Below are 18,266 nucleotides of genomic sequence, written 5' to 3'. Positions count from 1 at the left end.
GAATAAAAAGTCCCACAATAAAGTAAATGAAAATAATATAAACTTAGACTTCAAATAACTAAAATCTTGAAATCTTTACAGCAGCGTATTTTTAACTAATTTATAAATGAAATGTCTTCATTCGCTGCATAAATTCAGCGTCGCATGCGCACAGCCAGTCTAAAACCACTGCCTTAAGCATACTTTAGTTAATTAGATAACTTTAGGATTACATAGGATCTTTAGAAACGTTCTGTAATATTCGAAATGCCACTTATACAGGTGTAAAGCAGAACTTCCTTTAAATTCTAGAATTTTTTTTCATATTAGAAATTATAAATAGTAAATTGAAGTTTTATAAAATTAAATATAGAAAATTAAACTTAGAGAACTTCTTTTAAATACGAATCTTCTTCAGGAAAATATTTCAAAATGCGCAGCACTAAAATTTTAACTGAAACGTAAGCAAATACTCTGCCAAAAACATAAAATTTTCTCAGATGTATATTCCCTTTTGATTTTAACTAAGCCAACAAGTATAGGATATTAAGTTACATTGTTATTCAGATAGAAAGACTTGGCAATTAACATAGATATTTTTTGTAATACCTACTGAATTTTAAAACTTCTAATACAACATTATTGGTGAAGTTAAACAAGAATCAGTGTAATATTTGCAAATTTTTCAGGGCTAGTTTCGATGGCTTAACTACAGAACCAACTTCCTTAACTGCCTAAGTGTAAATTAATGATTCATTTGCACTTAGGCAGCTGAAGAGGATGGTTTTGTAGTTAAGTATTGGAACTAGTTCTGCAAATTTTACAAATGTTACCCTGATTCTTTTTGTTTGACTTTTCCGAAAATCATTATTTGGCGTGTTATTTTAGCCTAAATTCTTATGCGACACTTTAATGGCCTATGCAGCTTACATTCTAACCTCATATAAATATCTTAAACAGAGAGATTAAATATATGTACTTTTTCTCTTTCTTTTGTTAAGTAAATCCAAATCTACCGTTCTTTCATAGCAGCTCCTAACTTTGAAAATAATTGTAAATCTGCGTTTATATCTTGATTTTTATATGCTACTTTCAAAGGTTTTTCGGATTTCTAGATGCCGAAGTTATTTTTATGTTTTACTCAATGTCTCTAAAACTTAAATAATTTTGTGCTGATTAAAACACTGTCTGTATAGAAACTGCCATTGTTGTAGTTCGAGATTCCAACTCAGTAGACATTTTTTGTTCTACCTTTTTAGAATTTTATAACTACATGGTCACCAAATACTCCATCTGTTTTAGGTAGATAGTATGATATTTGTTTATAACATACGCTAATTTTTATATATGTAAGTCATTTTTGTGATCCGCAATTTATTTTTTACATATATGGATTACGAGTATTGCAGAACTGACTGAGCTTTAAACCTTCAAACACAAATTTACTTCAGTCAAGTTCAAATTCAAGTACTTAACTACGCAGTTCTAAATAACACACTTCAGCTTTCTGAGATGTTTAGATTCTGTACTGCAGTTTTCGGTTTCACGTTGTAAGGATCTTAAGTTTTACTAACGTTTATTTTATTTTAAATCTTTACTATCACTTCTTATTTTCTACTTCCGGCCAGAATTAAAAGCTTTAACTTATTTACGCAAATTTGTCTGGCGAACGTCAAGTACTTAAGTTGTGGCTTTTTGCCAAGCAAGAGAGAGGAAGGAGTGATTAGGAGCAGGCCGCTTGCCTTAGCAGTTTTACTCGGTTGCTGATTGCCTTCCAGGCCAGAGGTTTAATCATCTTAATAATTTTAAACGATTGTAGTGTTAACAGTTCTCTGTACTACATACGGCTTCCTGTTAATATACGGCCAATCTTCCACGTAGGCCCTTGTTTATTATTCCAAAGTTAAGTTAGAGTTTAGTAAATATTTTTATATTCTTACGTTCAGACCACAAGTGGTTGGTCTCTGTATTCCGAAGTTCGGAAATTATTGTAAAGAGTGAAAAATAAAGGGTTTCGTATACCCTTCCTGTGTATCTTGTCTACTTCCCACAGTTATTGAACATAGCTTTAGTAAGCCCCCTGTTCCGAGTCAGGTTCTTGAATGTTCCCAAAGCAAGTAAGGAGAAACACTGAACCTGATAACGTTTATAAATTACCTTATTTTACAATTCAATATTCATTTCTTGGTCAAGAATTGTAGTAGAACCGTGCGAAAAGTTGGATATTTGAAGATCCTAAGTAGGACCACAGACTGGATGCGATTAATCTAGTTTTAGAGTATGTGGTAGTGCAATGAGAGATGGATAATTTATGTTTGATGAAGTGACTGATGTAATGTTCAAGATACGAGACCGGATCAGTCGTTCCCTTTGTACAGTATTTTCTACCGACTTACCACGTCCTCCATGAGTAATTAAGAGGCACATTAAGCTAACAAATCGGGAGGTCAGCAGTTCGAGTCTCGACGAGGCTATTACACATTTCTCGGCATCAAAACATTTCAAAGGCTGTCTAAACGAACTGAATAATGTGAAATGATAGATGGTCGTCATCGCATATGGTGACAGAAACAGAATGGTGACGAATTTGCAGTCATCCTGTAAGTGGGGAAGAATGTAAGTGCCGCCCAACCGGGATAAAGGTTAGTGACTGCCATATCGAAGTAAATGGGCTCTAATCCCGAAGAGGGCATGGATGCTTTGTAAATGTATAGTGTCCGCACGTCATGGGGCGCTCTAAATATGCTGCGAGCCAAACGTCCACTTGATTGTGGTTGGGTAAGAGGGGTGGAAGATCCTCGGATCCCTACCTACGAGGTGTTCTCCATCAAAATTTGGGAGGGGGCGGAACTCAACAAATCGAACTATCGAACTCAAGACTCTTGCCAATGACAGGCGAAAACTTGCACTCCTGCGATGAATTTCATGCGCTTGTTCTGATGCTACTGTCAGACAAGTGTCAGCTACTGTCAGACGTCACAACAACAACAACAACAGAATGAAAAATGTATTTTCCGTTCTTACCGCGTGTTTTTGTAGTGTAATTGGGAATCACGTTCGGCTAGCAGTCGGAAGATATGGACTTCTGGCGAGGGCACTGCGCGGTTTTACCTTTTCTACTTCGTACCTTCGGTCTTACCTGTCCTACTTCGTATTGTACACCTTCACAAATACAGGCCTTGATTTAAAATAGTTCTCTGAAAAAGAAATATATATCAATTTTTAGTTAAATTTGTATTTTTAATTTTTAGTCCAAAGGAGCTTTGTTCCTGAAGGACAATTGTTTTCGTTTTGCCATTTTGCGTTGAATCACTATAAATGTCCGTTTCACTTTTCAAATTGTTGCCGCAAAATGTTAAAGGCCTGCATTATATTTGAAGAAATTAAATAATGGAGAATCTGCATAAATGTACGTATATTTCGCTCTTTGTGATAAAACAACGGTACATAGGGACATCGAATTTTGAATGACGTAATCCTCCTTTGAATATGGGCATGTGGAAGACCAAATTTGAAATTTGGGATTTGCTTTATTATCGATTTCATATTTTGTAATACTTTAACAAATTTTTGAGTAACAAACTCAAAGATTTGAAAGCGAGCAATGGCAACACTCTACAGAAAAAAAATAAACTTTTTTATCTCCAGCGCGAGGAACTGTGTATCGGGAATTCTAAAGATGGCTTATTTTAAAATTCTTTTGCGACAGTGCTATTCAACTGAATTTTATGGTTTAAGTGCAAAGAACATGAAGAACAATAATAAATAAACATAACACACAAAACGTTAATAAAACTCCCCTTTGGACGTAATTTGAAATCTGAAACATTTCAGATATTTTTTGAAGCATTTATTTAAAACATAAATATGTTTATTTGTAGTAACAAAGAAAGAATAAAATTTAAAAACTGACTGGACTGCTCTTACAGTGTCTTAAAACGAAATCCTTAAGATATTCTTCATATTCAGCGGAAATTTCCCATATATATTCTTTGAATATTGACAGAGTTTGCGAGACTGGAAGCAGACTGCTTCAAAATTCAGCTTTGGTTTCGCAATTCTCGTAAGACATCGAGGGATGTTTCTAAAATCCTGAATAAAAAATAATGGTAAAAATATTCCTATCTCTCTGCAGAGCATTAGCGGAAGTTTTTCCCGCAACTATCCCCATCATTTTTATCCTTTAAAAAGAAGATGGTTTGTGGGAGGGAAGTTTTCTTTTTTTAAACATAAAAAAATATAGCTGGAAATTCGTATCGCTCTCCAGTGAAGTCGAAGGCCATAAAAACGCGCACTCCAGAAAATATCTCTCCGCGTATATATTTTTAATAACGGCTTAAAAAAAAATTCCAACTCTTGGCAAACGGCTTAGGGTTTGGAAGATGTCAGTTTTTATCGGACACTATAAAACATTATGACCAGAAAGATCCCTTTTTCCTCGTCACTATTTTAAGTTTTTTGTATGTGTCAGTTTTCATATACACTACCGCTGGATCTGGTGGAAACGCTGTTGTGGAGAATTTTAATCTTCCTCAAGGATAAAAAATTGGAGGGTTTTAAAAAAGTTTACTGCTTGCCAAGTAGCAAGTCGCCAATAAAGCCCTGCAATCAAACTTTAATGCACGGTTTGATAGGTCAATGTGATTATTTCCAAAACCCTGCCGAGATCCACTTTCAAGTTCTTTTTGATTGATGGCTCATTGAATCGTGAAGTGCCAGGAACTTACGAGCATCAAATGCAATAGATAGCGTAAGTCCGCTGATGCAGAAACAGAGAGAAGACACCCGTGAAAGAATAAATATAGCTTCTGCAGTTGCTTATGTTATCAGATAAGAAATTTAAGAGTTTTTAGTGAAAATGCGTATCATGGCTTATAGTGTTCATAAACTGTTTAATACTGTCCCTAATTTAAAATCATTTTAAACTTGTGCGAACAAGAAAGCATTCATTGCGTTATGGCAGTTTTTGCTTTCTTCTTTTTATAGTCCACTGAACATATGACGAACTGCATTTTTAAGTGAGCTTTGAAGGAAAGGAAACAGCTTCATACATATATAAAATTGAAGTTGCTGTGCAAGAAATATTAAAAATATTAAAGTGTTAAAATTAGAATTAAATCTAAATAAATGCATTTCAGTTTAGCTTTATTGACTATGGCAACGCACGATAGGGCCATCTGCCTAAGGGAAGGGAGGACTTCGTGTTGAGCTTTCTAAGGAATCCTTTCTCCAAGATGTGTATGATTTTTGAATGATGCTTAAAAGGGATATAAATTAATGATATTCTAAAAATATATATCTGCTAAATTAAAATGTCAAAATAAAGAATTATGATTAATAAGCTAAGTAAAAATAACGAACAATGGTGAAACACATTACAATTAACAAAGAATCAAACGAAAAATGTGCTATTAAATAAATTATTTAAAGAAATTTTATTAATTAAATTATGAATAATTTTATCTCTACATATAATATAATGTCTCTTTCGTGCTGCGCGTATGTTAATAGACCCAGGGCTACGAAATTTGGTGTATAGGTGCATCTAGACAAGAGCCAGTGCACCTCTAAGCGTTTTTTTTTTTTTTTTTTCAAAATTCGAATCATATTTTTTTTTAATTTTATCTTTTCAATTTTATCGCATCATTTCGGAATAGTTTCAATTTTTTAGAAATGTGTTTTTGGCTACAGGTTTTCATTCAATTGTATACTGGACTGCTGAGTGTTGAAAATCAGCACTGTTGCCGCTAGGAAAAATGAGCGCGATAATTCTGCGCAGTTTTTAAACTTAATGTTTATCTTGGATACTGGACGGTTGTTGAGAGAAGGTAACGGGAAGTTGGTTAATTTATTTACTAGGATAATTAATATTTGTATTAAGGGGTATTGCTTATTTCACTGTAATTTTGTTATATGTAATAAATTTTTTAAAATTTTGTGTGTGTTTTTTTAATTGTTTTGCAGAGTAAAATTCTGCGCAGTTTTTAAATTTAACGTTTGGTGTTCCCTTCAGGCATTTTTCGGTATATTTAAAAGCCAGCTTCGCTATAACTGAAATATAGCGAAGCTGCTAGTTGATAATAAAGTAGGATTTTTCCTTGTTAGGTTTATTATAAATAATATAAATATCATAACAGTTAATGTTTAGTTAGAAGTTACTTTCCTATCTTCAGATTACAACTTCCGGCCAGAACGTATTTTCAGAATCGCGGTTGAATGCAGATGAGGAGACGTATTTAACTGTGAAGTTCTACTGACTTCGTTAGAAAACCAGAGATTCTGACTAGCACGCGTTCGCCTTTTTAATCTACTCTCTCTCTTAAGCTATTATTACCCTCGACCGTACTTTAGGCCTTTGAAAGCTCCGACGTTATTTAGCATTAAGAGATCAACTCTGTTAGAATCTTGATAGTTTCGGCTGTAACTTTTTAGTTAAGATTAGTTACGTTTTATGTTTTAGTTTCCTGAGTCCAAGCCCGAGTGGAGGCTTTATTTTAACTCCAGGAGTCGACTGTTCAACTTTATTTGGAAAAATAAAGGGTAATTAACCCTTCTCGAGTTTATGGTCTCTGTCTACTGATTTAAAGCGATTATTCGCTTACCTGTTCTTAAGGTTCTTCAACTTAAGCTGTAGATTAAAACACAAGAATCTTACATCCCCTTTATTCTTACTGGAAAAATTCTTTTGGTGTATGTTCAGTTTGATATAAGCCCAAGGATCTAAAATGCAATAGTGACGTACACCGAAGTTCCATTGTGTTATATTGAAAGCAAAATGAAGCTAATGGAACATCTAATGATTTTACAGTATAAGAAAAATAAGTGGTTTAGTTTTAAGTTTATATTAGGTTTTATGTGAGTTAAATAATAAATACGTGATTGCTTTAGGGAAAGTTTAGCTAATTAACACATAACTAGGTGAAGAAAGATATCCACTGAATACTGTACACTTGTATGTAACTGAATACGTTAGAGTTGTCTGCTTAATCACACTGATTACTTGGTGAAGAATTTTCTAAAACTAAACAAAGAGAGAAGTGAGTCCAGTGATTATTTATCTTACTGTTCTCGTGTATTATTATTCACTAGTGCATTATGTGGCGAAAACCAGAAACTGGCTATTGGAACCTCGTCAGGAAAACTCGATTCATGTTTAAGGAAGAAAGAATGCTTCTAGAATTTTCTTCGCTCCTTAAACGGGCATATGTGAAGGAAAAGGTCAATCCTAACTGCAAAGGAAATATTCATTGTCCTTTTATAAAAGATATGGAACAAATAATAAGCATGCTGTTTCCCCAGCTAAATTAAACCTAAGCATCTGTTGCTAAATATCTATCAAGATTCATTTCATATGGTCATAATTTTGAAATTTAATTCACAGGGAAAAATTTTGAATTTTGTGAGTGTAATGTTTGGATTATTTTTAATATTCTAAACATACTGTTTAGCTTTTTTGAAAAAAATTTTTATAATAACAATTATTTTTTTTTGTTAAATTTTGTATACATAATATTAGTTTTCTCCTTTTATAAATTTTGTAACATAATGTTCAGTTTAAAAAAAAATTGTAAACATAATGTTTAAATTTTCTTTTTAAATTTGTGAATATGATGTTTACTTTTCCTCTTTTAATTTTGTAAACCTTGTAGAGGCATTAAGTATTTTTGAGAGTGGGAAAGATGAAAAATGAGCAACTGCCTTCGCCAGGAATCGAACCACGGACCTCTGGAATAGGCGCCCAGGGTGCTTGACCCTTACATCACGAAGGAATGCCAAGAACGTGGGAGAAATACCTTATATATTCCCCCTTTTAAAGGACGACTTGGGGTTTAGGGGGGCCGATCGCCAAATCCTGTGTGTGGAGAATCATTATCCAACACTCTTTTAGTTTGGGCGCCACTGTAAAGACATTAGGTATTTTTGGAAGCAGGAAAGATGAAAAAAGAGCAACCGCCTTTGCCGAAAATAGAACCGCGGACCTTTGGAATACGCGCCCAGTGTGCTTGACCATTACACCACGAAGGCATGCCAAGAAGGTGGGAGAAATACCTTATAACCTAATGTTTAGTTTATCAGTTTTGTAAACATAATGTTTAGTTTTTATTTTTTATTTTTCTAAGCATAAAATTTGTGAACATAATGTTTATTTTTCGTTTTTATTCGGAAACATTATGTTTAATTTTCAGTTTTTAAACATACTTTTTAGGTTTTTTATAAATTTAGAATCATAATATTAATTTTTATTCACACTATTCCATGACCAGATTATTTAAATACGATTATACCGAAAAGGCTTTGGAAAATATTAAAATTACTTTAATATTCTTAGATAAATTGGATATTGCAGATAGGTAATTTAAATGTTGAAACTGAACAAGCAGCATTTTCATCTCAAATGAAATACCATCGGAAGAGTTCATTGATTTAATTAGAGAAACGTTGAGATCCAAGTGATATCTAAGGGTATATTCATTATCGGTAGTACTGTGATTTACTTAACATACATCACTGATCAAATGATGATACAGAAACTGGCATTCGTATGCATGAAACAGTTCCGAGGATTAGAACATGGATGTAGAAATGAATGGATATCCGAAGTAGCATATATTAGATTAAAATAACAAATTTTCATAATTTAGCTGAATAAATTTAATTTGAGAGAAAGGCTCAGAGCATTAGGAGCATGTTTATTATTTTCTCTTTGTTAGTAGTATAGGAAAAATATAAAGCACAAAATCAAAATGTAATTGAATTTTAAAGCAACCTGTAATCGAACATACATCAAAACAATAAAAAATTATTAATGTTCATAAATAGACAAGTATTAAGGATTATAATTTGAATCATTTATTGAAATTAGGAAGATATGAACATATGTAAACTCTTACTAAAGTACAAGATTTCTGATAAAACACATATATTTTTTTTTTTATTTTAACTGGTTTGATTGTACGACTGGGATACGTTACAGTGAGTTTCTAAGTACGTTTTAGCTCAGCAGTAATTTTTAAACTTTTAGTGGGTCACACATGCCCCGTTAGTAGTCAAAGGGTTAAAAGGTAATGCATGTAAAGCATTTTCTCCCTCCTTTCCGAATGCCTTCGTGGTGTAATTGAAGGTATTCTCGACGCGTTTTGGGAATGTCTGGAGTACGAATCCCGGCAAAGGCAATGCGCATTTTTGAAACTCCTGCATCGCTATAATCTAATGAATCTACAAATTAAAAGGTTAATGCCTGAAAACTGGATGCAGGATTTATGAACATATGTAAACATATGTATAATATTAAAAGATTAAAATCTATAAAAGCTATTGAAAACTATTCCGGAATTTTTTCACATTAAAAGGTTAAAAATGTTTAACAGGTAGGTATTCTAAGAGATTCAGTCACTTTTATAAAGGGTTGTGCAGTGCATTTCATGTATGAAAAAAAAGAACAAAATAAGGTGCTACATGTTTTACATGTTTATTGTTTCCTTGGAAAGACAATTCAAAACAGATTTACACAACTAAATTTTAAACATTAAATAACTTTCATATGAGGCCTATTTGGGGCACGCAATACAAATGTAAAATGGATTCAATAATTTTGAACCACGCTGTATTGACGTGTATATCATAAATACCACAGAAAAAAAATCTCCAGATAATATTCTAAATTTCTAAGGATTTGTGTAGACCAATATTTAAAAAAAAAATTCAGAGAAAAGGGAAAGTATATTTCGAAATAATAGCCTATATATTATCTACATTAATTTAATACTTATATTAGACAGGAAGAAACTGACGATATTCAAATTGCTTTGCCTTTTTTTTTATTTCTGTTAAAGTTACTGATACACATTATTCCGCCTTCACAGTTTTAGTCGGAAGTGCGAGTGGTATTTTCAGTTTATAGCGGAGTTCAGAACTGGGTTAGTGGATTAGCGATATCCATTACACATGCGTAGGATGAGGTTACATATTATTAATATTAGGTTAATAGTGTACAAATCGACGTGTAGTTACAGGAGAGTACTGCTCTTTAAAATGCGAAGAACATTACTATGTTACTAATATAAAACTTGTAACACAACTAGAGGCAATTCTTTTAGAAGAATATTTAAATGGATATTAGAATAAATTTTAAACTAGCTTTGGAGGTCACCAATGGCCGAGTACATACTACCACTGACAGCTAATAACATACCAGAGTTCGAATCCCGATGATTGTTCTGATTGCAGAGTAATTTTTATGGCTTTTAACATGTTAGAACTACCAGCCAGTTTTCCTACGTGGGTCCTCTACGAAGACATCGTTTTCTTGGAAGACATCTTCACATGCTTTACCTTAGTTAGCTAAACCAACCAGACATCTTTAGTTACTCGGCTGCAGTCTAATCATTTGCAATTTGTATAGTTTTTGTTTTGACGCCCAACTGACAATAGACAAAGAAAGTTAGGCTCTTAACACCGCTGACGTCACTTACAGAATTGAGGGAAACGAAGACATAAATGGAGGCGGGAAGAAGTTGCTATTTACATGAGTCAGTGACGTCATGCAAAAACAAACGCTGTAGCTTAAACCTTGGCAGAGATCTTCAATTATAAATGAAGGGAAGTATCTACTTACAGAAGTACGGAGAACTGTCGAATAATTGTGCTTATTGCAATGGAATCGAAATAAAAAGAGCAACGATTAGCTCCATTCCTGAGCTTTATGTGTCAATAATGAGAAAATCATGAAAGTAAAAAACTGATGTATACTGTTGCAACTAAAATCGTTACGTCTTACTGAAATATCATGGAAAAAATTTTAATTAAATAATTAAATTTTAGTTGGGAGCATTATATGGGCTTTTTTGTTGGTAATGTATTGCTTGAAACTTTTTCCTAACTACATACGTGGTTAATCGTTTATTAAAATATTAACAGCTGAATTATGTACATATATATATATATATATGTTTGTGTGTGTGTATAAAGCATAATTCTGTTGTTATAAAACATAATTCAGTTAATAGAGAATTGCTGTTGTTACCGTCATATTATAAGTAGTACTATAATTTATTAATATTTTCTCACATCATTTGGAAGTGTTATAAGCTATTTCTCCCGCCTTCTTAGCGAGCCTTCGTGGTGTAGTAGTCTGCACGCTCAACGCGTAATTGAGAAGTCCGGGTTCGATTCCCGGCAAAGGCGTTGCGTATTATTCTTCTTTCCTGCTTTCAAAAAATACCTAATGTCTCTACATTGGCGCCCGAACTAAAAGGGTGGTCGATGATGAATCTAAACACCAAGGGTTTGGCTATTGGGTCCCCTAAAACTCCCAGTCGCCCTTTAAAAGGGGGAGTATAAAAGGTATTTCTCATTTCTCCCGCCTTCTTGGTGTGGACTGCACGCTCAGTGCGTAATTGAGAGGTCGGCGGTTCGATTCCAGGCGAAAACGTTGCTAATTTTTCATCTTGCCTGCTTCCAAAAATACCTGATGACTCTATAGTGTTATTGAAAGCTTTTCAATGAAACACTGCATCGTACACAGTAGCGTAATTCTGAGGAATATAATAAATGTGTTTACTTTAAAATAAACAGTATATTCAAAGATAATTATTAATTTCTCTTTGAAAATTTCTTCCTTACTAAAACATTCATCAATCACAATTTTCGGCAACATATTTTATTAATTAGGGTCTTATTAATTTTAATTCAGCCCTTTACCTGCAAATTTACACCGACTCTTATTTTTAAGCTTATACTACTAATTCAATCAAAGTGCTAAAACATAAAACACTCTCCGAGTGATTTCTTTTAGCAAATTCTCAGCACATGTGATAGCATTCTGCTATTCAAAATTTAACGTTAGAAATACGGTTTTATTTGCGGAAAACTCATTAAAGTAATCTTTTCCGCTAATGACTGATTTGTTTGGAAACAAGGACTAAATAATTCATCCAATCAGCAAGCAGGCAGATGCATACATTATTTATAGCACGACTCTACGAAAAGTCTTTTTTTTTTTCTCCTCTTGCATTGCTGAAGTCCATCTTGTATTCTAAATCGGAACTTTTAAAAGCTTAATGAATACGATTCATTTTGTTGTTAGCCTTGTGAAAGGTTTCTTCTTTGAGAAACTAAATTTTAATTTAAAGACATAAAGCTACATTACTTAGGAAAAGTGAAATGGTTAACAAAACACGCAAAAGACGTCCATCAGTCTCAATTTAAAAACTGTGAATCGCATACAGTAGTCTCGAACTGGCGGCGTCCTCCAAGGCAAATTTATGCGGCCTCTCGAAGTCGTCATTTGAATTATGAATTTATAGCCGATACGATATTGCAAAGACTTCAAAATTTTAATAATTTAAAGTCCGAATTTATATAATTTTTATTTCCATTAAAACAACATAAATAACGCACCAGAAAATATTTAAATACAACCAATAAACTTATAATATTATATAACCCTTATTCCAAGATCTGAAGATACTGATTTTCTTAATATTTATTCGTACCTTTCAAATAATATATAAGCTTAATTACGAATATTTGCAATAAGAGTAATTGCTTTGTTTGGGAATATATTTATAGGTGAACAGCTTTTACTCGCTGTTCAGAAGAACCTGAATGATCAGTCCCTGCACAATCTATATTGAAGATAAATTCTATTAACTCATCTCCAGGGCTTATTAGCTTTCTTAACTTCATCAGAATCGAAATGCCATCAAGAAGTAGAGGAATTTATATTCATACGTTTTGATTTTTACTTCCTTGAAGTAAAGAAAGTATTGTAATCGTGAAAAGTTTCAGGTATCATATTTCAACGAAAATATCCATTTCAATCGCTCTCGAAATCATTTGAACAACGATTTTGCGTGACATCTGTACGTACGAATAGAATAAACAACTGTTTTGCCAAAAAGGATTGTAAAATGGATTTAAAAGGGCTTCAGAAGAGATTTTCTTGACGTCTGTACGTACATACGTACGTAAGTATGTATCTCGCATAACTCAAGAACGAATAGCCGTAGAATGTTGAAATTTTATATATGCTACAAAATCCACTTGTGCACCTCCCTTTCTCGATACAATCTGTTGAATATATATTCCCATATTGTTACCTGGCTCGTTTAGCTTAGATTTTAATTCGTATATGTTGGTAAATTGCGCCTTTTTTGGTGTAAACGTGATTGAAAATTATATGGGTTTTATGCCTTTAGTTTATCGTCATGCAATAGTTGTAGAATTATCATCAATTTAAAAGTGGCGAGTTAGGACTAACGAACAACCATGTGTTTTCATTTGAAACTCAGTAGAATAGTGAATTATGTTAGTCCCTGCACATTCAATGTCAATGTCAGTTTTGTGCACCAAAAATGTGCCCTCTCTGCCCACTGCTCGAAGTGCTTATTTTTGCGCAGAAACTCTAGTTTTAATTGTAGAAAATGTTTTTTTTTTTTAAACTTAACTGTATTTGGTGTTTTATGTTTTTCTGTATTTTACAATTCTTAATGAAGATATTTTGAGTTTTTATATATTTTTGCTCTGCCACGAAGTGAGCAGTGAATTAATTGAATGAGAAATATATTTCTAATTCGAGGAAATAAGTTTAAATCAAATGCAGGAAAAGATGTGTATAATTTAATAGGCCATACAAAGAAGTCATGCAGTGTCCACTTCAGACTTTTATTTATGCGTCGAAGAAAATTTTAAAAAATGAGAATCAGATTAGGCTGTCATTATTTATTCTCAAGTTTTGTCAAATTTGATAAATTTTCTCTAAAAACTTAAAACAATTTTATAATTTATTTATTTTTAATTTAAATTGTGCTTATCCATTATGTAAAACTAATCATTAAATTTATTTAATGATTTATTAAACATACTTGAATTATTTGAAAGAAATGTCACACTAAGAACTTAACATTTCGTACCGCCCAGACGGGAGAGTGCGTAGTGACTCTGACTGCCGTACCCAAAGCATCCGGTTCGAATGCCGGCGAAGGCATAGATTTAAATTGTCTTCCCTTTCACAGGAGGCAACGATAACCCACCTATTAGGTTACCTCCATAATAAAGTGACTACCGTTTCCGGCTTACACCTATAAATGGCTAGAGCTATTCATAGTTTAGGTCAACGCCTATAATGGCTAAAGCCCGCCAGTGGGGAAGAGAGCGTTTAATATATAAAAAAGAGCTTAATATATCAATGCCAATATATTTGAATTTTACAGTGCAACAGACGAAAATATCCTACGTATAACTTATTAATTTCAGACAGAAAACAAACACAAATTTGATTTCCCCCCCCTCTGCTATCGCATATATATGATTATATATTGTTTATATATGTGTTTTGATAAACACTTTCCGAGCGAAACTAAAACTTTATTAAAAATATTGTTACTTTGTTAATAAAAATTCTCTTTTTGATTAAAAAAATATTCTATCCCTTCAGCTCTTTTCAGACTGCCCCTAATGCCATATGAGTTTGAGACGAATGTCTTGTGGAATATTTATAGTGTATACACTTAATTTAGATGTTGTGTTACAATAATATTGCTATCATGACAAAAAAAAATATTATTAAAATACTCGGTGCAGTTAAAGTTAGTAGTTATTAACAGACGTGCGTTCTGATAAAGATATGATAAACGTATTAATTATAAGAATTCTTTCTTTTTTATCTCTATTTCAGGGATATCTAATTTTTAACATAAAACAATTTTTTGTATGTCACCGATTGTATCTAAAGTGATTGATAAGGTAAACGCCGTTAGTTTCCAAAATGTAAAATAATGTATTTACTTTTGCTGGTGAACAGAAATAACTGTGCAGAAGAAAGCCCCTTCAAAATTTTGAAGCATGCAAGCTTTCAATGTGGACAGCGTTCGTCGCACGATAGACGTCTAGACGATTATCTAATTCCTGCCACACCCAGGTCAACGTTTCAGGTATAATATATTACATAGCAGCGATACCCTAGTTTTTATTCCATATGCAGTAGTAGGTGAGGTTAGAGGCACAGTTTCAAGGCACTGCAAATTCTTTTTTAAACGTTTTCTGTTAAGTTTATTTTTTTCATGTTGTACATATCACGTTCAGAAAGCTTGTTGCGAGCTTATCTGAGGTCACGTGCCTCTCCTTCTTTCCTACCACTTTGCTTTCTGGAATGCATTCTTGGCAGTACTCTAGTGCAATAAAGCGTTTTCAAATCTTGTCAAGGTGGCCACCATGCCCACCGCTGTCTCCTCCTCCTACTACTACTACAACATACTATTTAAAAGAATCGATATTTAGCAAGAAAAAAATTTGGACCTTTTCATCTGAGCATGTAAGTGGTATTTTATTATAATAATTAAATTTCATAGTGTAAACCTGTGAACGTTAATGGTCACCTTACGGGAATATTCTTCTTTATTACCGAGCGCCTTCATAATGCAATTGGAAGTATGTTCGTCTAGCAGTTGGAAGGTTCGGTATTATGATCGTGGTAAGGGAGTCGCTAATTGCTCATGCCGTTTTGCTTAAGTACTATCTAATTACCTTAGAAATAGCTCCCAAACTAAAATATGGAAGACGATAATTCGTAAGTCACCATTATTTGGCGACTGGTTTCCCGCCTTTCCAGTGGCCCTTTAAGTGGAGAAGAATGCGAAGTATATTCTCCACCCTTACGACGTGTCTGTGGCGTAATTGGAAGCACGTCCAGCTAACAATCGGTAGGCCGGGACTTCGAATCCCCGCGAGAACCATTCACTCTTCATATGCAAAGGCTTGTAAAAGAATTCTAAATGAATCTAGAAGTGACGGTGAAACTAAAATACGTTGGATCATAATTCGTACCTACCAGGGGTTGACGACCGTGTCCTTGTCTTCCCAGTCGCCGTTTATTGGGTGGGGGGGGATGAAAGAGTCTTTTTATCTTTAACGTATGTCCTTGGGGTGTGATTGAAAGCAATTCCAGCTAGTAGTCAGGGAATCCGTAGTTCTAATCTCGGCGAGAGCTTGTTTATGTTTCGTGTTTTCTACTTGGATAAACACTGGTGACTCGATGGGCTAGTGCCTGAACTAAAATGTGGTCGAAGATAATTCGTCATTACTTGGATTTAGCCACTCAATCTCCATATTCCACTCACTTAATAAGTGGAGAAGAATGTAAGTAATTTTGCCCCTCTTTACCAAATGCTTTCGTAGTCTAAGTGACAGCACGTCCAGCTAGTAATGAGAAGGTCCGGTGTTCGAATCCTGGCAGAGGCATTGTTGATTTTTTTCCTGTATGGACAAATATCTAATATCTTTACAAAGCGATTCATTTATAGATATTATTAAGCATCAATATTGCATTATTACTTAATTATAGACATTCTATCATTATTCATTATTTATTTCTCTAAGTCAATGAAAAACATAGCCTCTATCAGTTTCTATGAATACTTGACGAATAAATTTGCAGTAGCAGATGCTAAAATATATATATATATATCACTATAAATTCAAGGACTTTCCGGCATTATTACATGCAGATTTACTATCAGTAACTAGATGACTCTGTATTCTCGGCATTAACTATAACGTTAAACATGCATTACAGACGAAGCTACTCAATAACCTCGGAGTGAAAATTAAAGTGGCCATCCGTGAACGTTCTGAGGAGGCTGCTGTCTCGCCGCTGTGCTTTCCTAAGTTCCATTAATTAAAGCTTAATACCTTCTTGTTCATAATGAATACACTGATTATATAGCGAGAGCAGACTTTATTCTCTGGTGCTTGATATGGTACTAAAATTCTTGAGTTTCTGCTTCCCTCAACTGCATTTCGACTTCTACCTTATGCTTCTTGTAATTCTTGCGCTGTCTGTCTACTTTAAGAATCAACATTAACCGAGGAGAGTTGTTGAGATGAGATTTTCTTTAGAGAATTTCTCTTCAACTGCATTTGCGGAATGCTGCAAACAGACAGGAAAAACCGGCAAACTTTGTTCATTTGGCTTATTATCATCTGTAAACTAATATTCATCTGCTAGAGATATTTGATTTGCATATGTCTGAGACATGATACGTTTTAATGAATACGAGAGAATTAGACTTGTATTACGTTAACCTTCATTAACATTTCTCGAGCAAGATGTTATCATCTAACTGTTTTTAATGAAATTGTTTTAAGGAATGATTGTTATTTTCAGTCACCGTGCGCCATTTTTTATCAACTGAAGTATCTTATAAATAATATGCTAATAACTGTTCATAAATTAATAAAATATCGATAGTGTTATAATGATTTAAGTGTATATTGTTACTGATATTTAGCGTAATATCGTAAAGTAGAGCGTTTAAACTTTGGTACACTATTTCATAATTATGCGATAAATAATAAGCAAATTAGGTTTTCTTTTTGCGTTTTCTTTAATAGTGGTTACTATATAGTATGTAAAGTCCGATATTTATATATGATTGATGATCTGTTGGTCTGATATCTTATATTAGAAAAGGAGTTAAGGAAAACATGAGTGCGCCGAAACGCAGTCAATAGATCAATGTTTACGTTTCCAGAATGTTAAATATTACTAAATATTTGTTTATATTTGCTGTACTATTTGTATTTAGGATTTGGAAAATTTGTTACTGTTCGGAGTTGTAAATAATGTTCCAAACTATTGGTTCCTTGTTGCTCTTCTGGAATGTTTATTCGCAAAGCTTATAAGAACTGTTAACACACATATACTAATTCGATATCTTAAAACTTTGGAATTAAAATATTTAATTTAATTATTCTTTGTGTTAAAACTGTGGATGGATTGTATTTTAAAGTATTTTAAATTACAATTCGAAGTCTTAACATTTTTATTAAGAAAACATGTAAGTTATTATTTGACATGTTTAAAATTTTAAATTTCAAGATTTCAATAAATCAATCAATAGAATGCTAAAGGATATATTATTATTATCTAGTTTTATAAATTGCATTCAGCTAACTGTTCTAGTGTTAAGTTTTAAGATATTATGAGGTGACTGAGCTTTCATATACGAGTTGCCTACTTTGATTATTGTTTACTTTAGTTATAATTCATTGTTACTTGAGTTATTACATTCAGCACTAGCAGTCGCAGGTGACGGAGGACAGGGGCACCTGGCCTCTATGAGAGGTAAGCAGGTGCATGCCTCTCGTCCTCCACTACCTGTTGAAGAATTCAAGAATTTAGGTAAGATACAGGGCCATACAAGGGCTAGGTCGCTGTACAGTAAGGATCATATAAGGGCTAGGTGGCTGTACAGTAAGCAGGTGCATATCCCTCGTCCTCCACTACT

The 18,266-nt window shown here is 33.4% G+C and overlaps 1 long non-coding RNA gene across 1 annotated transcript in view; it reads left to right on the top strand.

The window, feature by feature from the left end:
* The first annotated feature begins 14,987 nt into the window (after positions 1-14,987).
* LOC146994961 (uncharacterized) overlaps positions 14,988-18,266 on the top strand; it is a 151,411-nt gene continuing 148,132 nt past the window's right edge. Inside the window, exon 1 of the long non-coding RNA XR_015043672.1 lies at positions 14,988-15,292. This is a non-coding gene — a long non-coding RNA (uncharacterized LOC146994961). The remainder of the gene's footprint in view (positions 15,293-18,266) is intronic.

This window comes from Stegodyphus dumicola, chromosome 10, assembly GCF_044657685.1.
Source record: "Stegodyphus dumicola isolate Sdum_Otavi_A_Nest chromosome 10, ASM4465768v1".
In the NCBI taxonomy this organism is placed as follows: Eukaryota; Metazoa; Arthropoda; class Arachnida; order Araneae; family Eresidae; genus Stegodyphus; species Stegodyphus dumicola.
The sequence above is the reverse complement of the archived record's forward strand: the minus strand, read 5'-3'. Positions and strand labels throughout refer to the sequence as shown.